This window comes from Salmo trutta, chromosome 34, assembly GCF_901001165.1.
Source record: "Salmo trutta chromosome 34, fSalTru1.1, whole genome shotgun sequence".
Taxonomy (NCBI): domain Eukaryota; kingdom Metazoa; phylum Chordata; class Actinopteri; order Salmoniformes; family Salmonidae; genus Salmo; species Salmo trutta.
Window position 1 is genome coordinate 4,010,102 of NC_042990.1, and position 5,797 is coordinate 4,015,898.

Here is a 5,797-nt window from a genome sequence, read left to right on the forward strand (position 1 = left end):
AAGTTGTCCTGTCCCCTTAGCAGAAAACACCCCAAAGCCTAATGTTTCCACCTCCATGTTTGATGGTGTTCTTGGGGTCATAGGCAGCATTCCTCCTCCTCCTCCAAACACGGCGAGTTGAGTTAATGCCAAAGAGCTCCAGTTTGGGGTCTCATCTATGACCACAACACTTTCACCCAGTTGTCCTCCTGAATCATTCAGATCTTCATTGGCAAACTTCAGACGGGCATGTATATGTGCTTTCTTGAGCAGTGGGACCTTGCGGGCGCTGCAGGATTTCAGTCCTTCACGGCGTAGTGTGTTACCAATTGTTTTCTGGTGACTATGGTCCCAGCTGCCTTGAGATCATTGACCAAGATCCTCCCGTGTAGTTCTGGGCTGATTCCTCACCTTTCTCATGATCATTGCAACTCCACGAGGTGAGACCTTGCATGGAGCCCCCAAGCCGAGGAGATTGACAGTTCTTTTGTGTTTCTTCTTCCATTGGCGAATAATCGCACCAACTGTTGTCACATTCTCACCAAGCTGCTTGACGATGGTCTTGTAGCCCATGCCAAGCCTTGTGTAGGTCTACAATCTTGTCCCTGACATCCTTGGAGAGCTCTTTGGTCTTGGCCATGGTGGAGAGTTTGGAATCTGATTGATTGATTGCTTCTGTGGACAGGTGTCTTTTATACAGGTAACAAGGTGAGATTAGGAGCACTCCCTTTAAGAGTGTGCTCCTAATCTCAGCTCGTTACCTGTATAAAAGACACCTGGTAGCCAGAAATCTTTCTGACTGAGAGGGAGTGAAATACTTATTTCCCTATTTAAAATGCAAATCAATTTATAACATTTTTGACATGCGTTTTTCTGGATTTTTGTTGTTATTCTGTCTCTCACTGTTCAAAAATTAAAATTATAGACTGATCATTTCTTTGTCAGTGGGCAAACGTACAAAATCAGCAGGGGATCAAATACTTTTTCCCCTCACTGTATAGGTTTGTCTTATTCCAGAATACACCCATAATTGTGATCCACACAGTAGGGTTCTATGTTTTCCACTCTGTGATTAAAAGTAGTTCTCAGAATAGAGCATTTTTCAATTGCTAATTATGTTTGTTATTATGTAATGTAAGGGGCAGGCATCAAGATCTAAAGCATGGCAGATTGAGCTGCTGTGGAGTGTTGTGCTACTTGGGCCTCTAGTTCCTATGCAGGCTACAACATGTTACCAGAAGAATACGTTCAGGAAATGTAGTATTCTTATATTTTATAGAGTACATTTACAGTGCAAAGCCAGTGGCATGTCGTCAGTAAAGATTGAAAAAGGTAAGGGGCCTAAACAGCTACCCTGGGAAATTCCTGATTCTACCTTGATTATGTTTGAGAGGCTTCCATTAAAGAACACCCTCTGTTTTCTGTTAGACAAGTAACTGTTTATCCACATTATAGCATGAGTGGCTTTGTTTGACCGCTCTACCATAAAGGCCTGATTGGTGGAGTGCTGTAGAGATGGTTGTCCTTCTGGAAGGTTCTCACACCTCCACAGAGGAAGTCCGGAGCTCAGAGTGACCATCAGGTTCTTGGTCACCTCTCAGACCAAAGCCCTTCTCCCCCAATTGCTCAGTTTGGCCTGGCGGCCAGCTCTAGGAAGAGTCTTGGTGGTTCCAAACTTCTTCCGTTTAAGAATGATGGAGGCCACTGTGTTCTTGGGGACCTTCAATATTGCAGAAATGTTTTGGTACCCTTCACCAGATCTGTGCCTTGACACAATCATGTCTCTGAGCACTACGGACAATTCCTTCGACTTCATGGCTTGGTTTTTGCTCTGACATACACTCTCAACTGCTGGAGCTTATATATTCAACATACAGAAAACATCTCAGAGGGTTGATCTAGCTGCAGATAGCTAATTCTCCTCTATGTATTTTCCCCTTGCTGCTAATAAGCTCTTATCAATCTAACTAAATTAATAGAGAACATCTGGTTATCTGACGGTCTATGCAGCAACTATTGTATTAGAGACAAGCTCTGGTTATTTATTTATTTTACAAGACAAGTTGTTAAGAACAAATTCTTATTTACAGTGGCCTAGGAACAGTGGGTTAACTGCCTTGTTCAGGGGCAGAACAACAGATTTTTACCTTGTCAGCTCAGGGATTTGATCCAACGCTCTAACCACAAGGCTATCTGCCGCCCCAAGTCCTGCCAACTCAAAAACTGCACAATAAATGTGTAACCAAGGGGGAACTAGTGCATTTCTCTGAGAAAAGCTGCTTCGGTGCTACCAATCATCCAAAACACTTGAAACTCTTGTAAAATAACTTGCATTTATTTGATCAAATAGACTTTGAAAGGGTAGACATGCAGAAATTCCTCTTGTCAAAAGTCTTGCTGTTACAAAAGTAGTTCTTCATGCAGCGTAACAGGTTACAGGTTCTTCTTGTTGAAGCGCCTGAATGGCTTCATCATTGCTGAACAGACCCTGACAATCAAGGATTGTTTTTTGATAGGCTGAGATATGGAGGGAGAAACCTCTCCAACTGGAGATTCAGCACCATGAGCCTCAATGTGTGGAGCTAGAAACACAAGAGAAATGGATGGGGAGAGAGAGAGAGAGAGAGAGAGAGAGAGAGAGAGAGAGAGAGAAATACAGTATAAAAACTTTGATAAATAACAGTGCAATGAGTTTGGTAGGCATACTCTATGTTTCTAACACACACCTAAACAAAACTTCAAGCTATAGCAGTGCTCTAAATCTCAGTCTGTTCCTGGACTGAATGGCAGTCCTTTTTGTTTCCTCTCTTGGAACGCTAACAGGAGAAAGGTAAAGAAAATGGTACAGAGAATATATAAATAAATGGAACACTTCTGAATCCAAGGCAACAATTTAGTGATGAATAAAAACATATTTATCTCATATATTTGTCTTATCATAGCCACATCAATAACATCAGCACCTAACTGGAGCAAAAAACAAATGCTAACTCCCTGCTATACCTTGAAGTTGATCCTGAGTTTGGTCATTGAAAAGCAAAGGAAGCTCCTTCTTGCTTTCTGCTCAGCCCCCCTCTCTGTCTCAGCCTGGTCTGCTGGGTTTGTTGCAGCAGAAGCTGGTCTTGACGCCTCCTTGCGTCCCTGTACCAGCTGCTGGGTCAAGGACTTTACCAGGACTCTGTCAAATGCAGGGTCCTGGGAGGAAATAGCTGCTTGCAGGGTGTTATAAGAGCCAAACTCCTCCATCAAGTTTTTATGTACACCTCTGAACACCCTGTGGATGTGCAGGTTCTGGGAATATTCCTGTGTCCTGGAGAATCTGGATGCAGCACAGAACTCAGACAGGACTTGTCTGATGAGTTGCTGAGATGTTTCTGTCATGTCTGGTGCCTGTTGGAAGGGTCCATCTAGGGCTGAGGGTCTGATCTTCGATAGCAACCTTATCACCAGTACGGTGACCAAACAGATGACATCATCTTTGCTGGAGTCCAAGTACTGCAGTGGGAATGCAGTGGCACTGCTGATGTCTGGGCTGATTAACCTCTCTGGGGTATGTGGGACGATTTCGTCCCACCTACGTAACAGCTACTGAAATTCCAGTGGCGCGATTTTTGAATCGTTAGAAATACTATTACTTCAATTTCTCAAACATATGACTATTTTACAGCTATTTAAAGACAAGAATCTCGTTAATCTAACCCCACTGTCCGATTTCAAAAAGGCTTTACAACGAAAGCAAAACATTAGATTATGTCAGCAGAGTGCCCAGCCAGAAAAAATCAGACAGCCATTTTTCAAGCTAGCATATAATGTCACACAAACCCAAACCACAGCTAAATGCAGCACTAACCTTTGATGATCTTCATCAGATGACACACCTAGGACATTGTGTTATACAATACATGCATGTCTGTTCAATCAAGTTCATATTTATATCAAAAAACAGCTTTTTGCATTAGCATGTGACGTTCAGAAAACGCATAACCCCCGGCAAACTTCCGTTGAATTTACTAACAGTTTGCTAAATTACTCACGATAAACGTTCACAAAAAGCATAACAATTATTTTAAGAATTATAGATACATTACTCCTCTATGCACTCGATATGTCCGATTTTAAAATAGCTTTTCGGATGAAGCACATTTTGCAATAATCTAAGTACATAGCCCGGCATTACAGGGCTAGCTATTTAGATACCCACCCAGGTCAGCCTCCACCAAAATCACATTTCCTATAAGAAAAATGTTCTTACCTTGCTTGTTCTTCATCAGAATACACTGCCAGGACTTCTACTTCAATAACAAATGTTGGTTTGGTCCCAAATAATCCATCGTTATATCCAAACAGCGACGTTTTGTTCGTGAGTTCTAGAATGCTTCTTCACGGTCCCGCGCATGGCGCATTGGCATGTCAAAAATGTCTAAATATTCCATTACCGTACTTCGAAGCATGTCAACCGCTGTTTAAAACCAATTTTTATGCCATTTATGTCGTAGAGAAGTGATAATATTCCGACCGGGAGTATGCATTGAGCCTAAACAGCCGAATAAAATTTCTCCTCGGGAGCGACTCATGCACGCGCATCATTCAAAGGTCCTCTGAGCATCCACTTACAAAAGGCGATAATGTTTCAACCTGAGGCTCCCTCGTAAACCTTCAGGTTTTTCGCGGGCTCTGAGAGCCTATTGGAGCCCTGGGAATTGTCACGTTACAGCTAAGATCCTTACTTTTCAATAAAAAAAGATGCAAGACGCACGACTCCTTGTCAGACAGGGTACTTCCTGCTTGAAACCTTGTCAGGTTTTTGCCTGCCATAGGAGTTCTGTTATACTCACAGACACCATTCAAACAGTTTTAGAAAATTCAGAGTGTTTTCTATCCAAACCTGAACAATAATATGCATATTCTAGCTTCTGAGTTGGTGTAGGAGGCAGTTAAAAATGGGAACATATTTTTTCCAAAATTCTCAATACTGCCCCCTAGCCCAGACAGGTTAAGAGCTCCCTCAGATGGCCAGAGCTGCTGGGGATGCTCACCTCCTTCTCTTCAATGTCAATCCCATCTCCCTTTGGTACCAAAGAGGTTCCCTTGCTGGTGAAAGATGGAGTAGTGGAGGATCGAAAAGAGGCTTTAGCACTCGGTGGTCGGCTGCTGTCAGTCATTGGACTGTTACGATGCAGGGGTTCATCTGTGTGTGCCATCATCTTTGTCCTTAGGTCACTTGTAGAAATCTCTGGCATTTTAGAGTCCCTGGTGTCGATGCAGGAGCTCCTGACGATGGGGCAGGTCAGATCAAAAGGCACTTCGTCAGGGATGGGAGTGCCAGGGAGGTTGATCTCTAACTCACACTCTGACCTAGGACCCTTTGAAGAGCTAGACAAGGAACTACGACCCTTTAAAGAAGTGGACAAAGATGAACAGGTTCTAGGGATGTCTTGGCAGACTTGTTCACTGTCATCCTCACTTTTCTCAACCTCCTTCAGCATAGTTCCTACCATATCGTTGATCTGAAGGAGCTCCCTGGAATCCTTAATTCGCCCTAAGTTTGAGATTTCACTCTGGATAGCAACCAGGATTTCCCCAAGGGTCTCTTTGGAAGAAGCATTTTCTGTCCTTTCGGATCCGGATGGCTTCAGCCCTGTGAAGAAATCCTTAAGTATGTTCTTAATATTGACGCAGATGGTCGTAGCTGTTGACCAAAGCTTCTCTTCTGATATTTTAACACTCAATTCAGTATCATCCAGTTGGGAGCCCCCATGGGAGCACTGCAAAACTCTCCCACTTCTTTCCAGGAGCACAGTGTCGGTGGACTCATTTT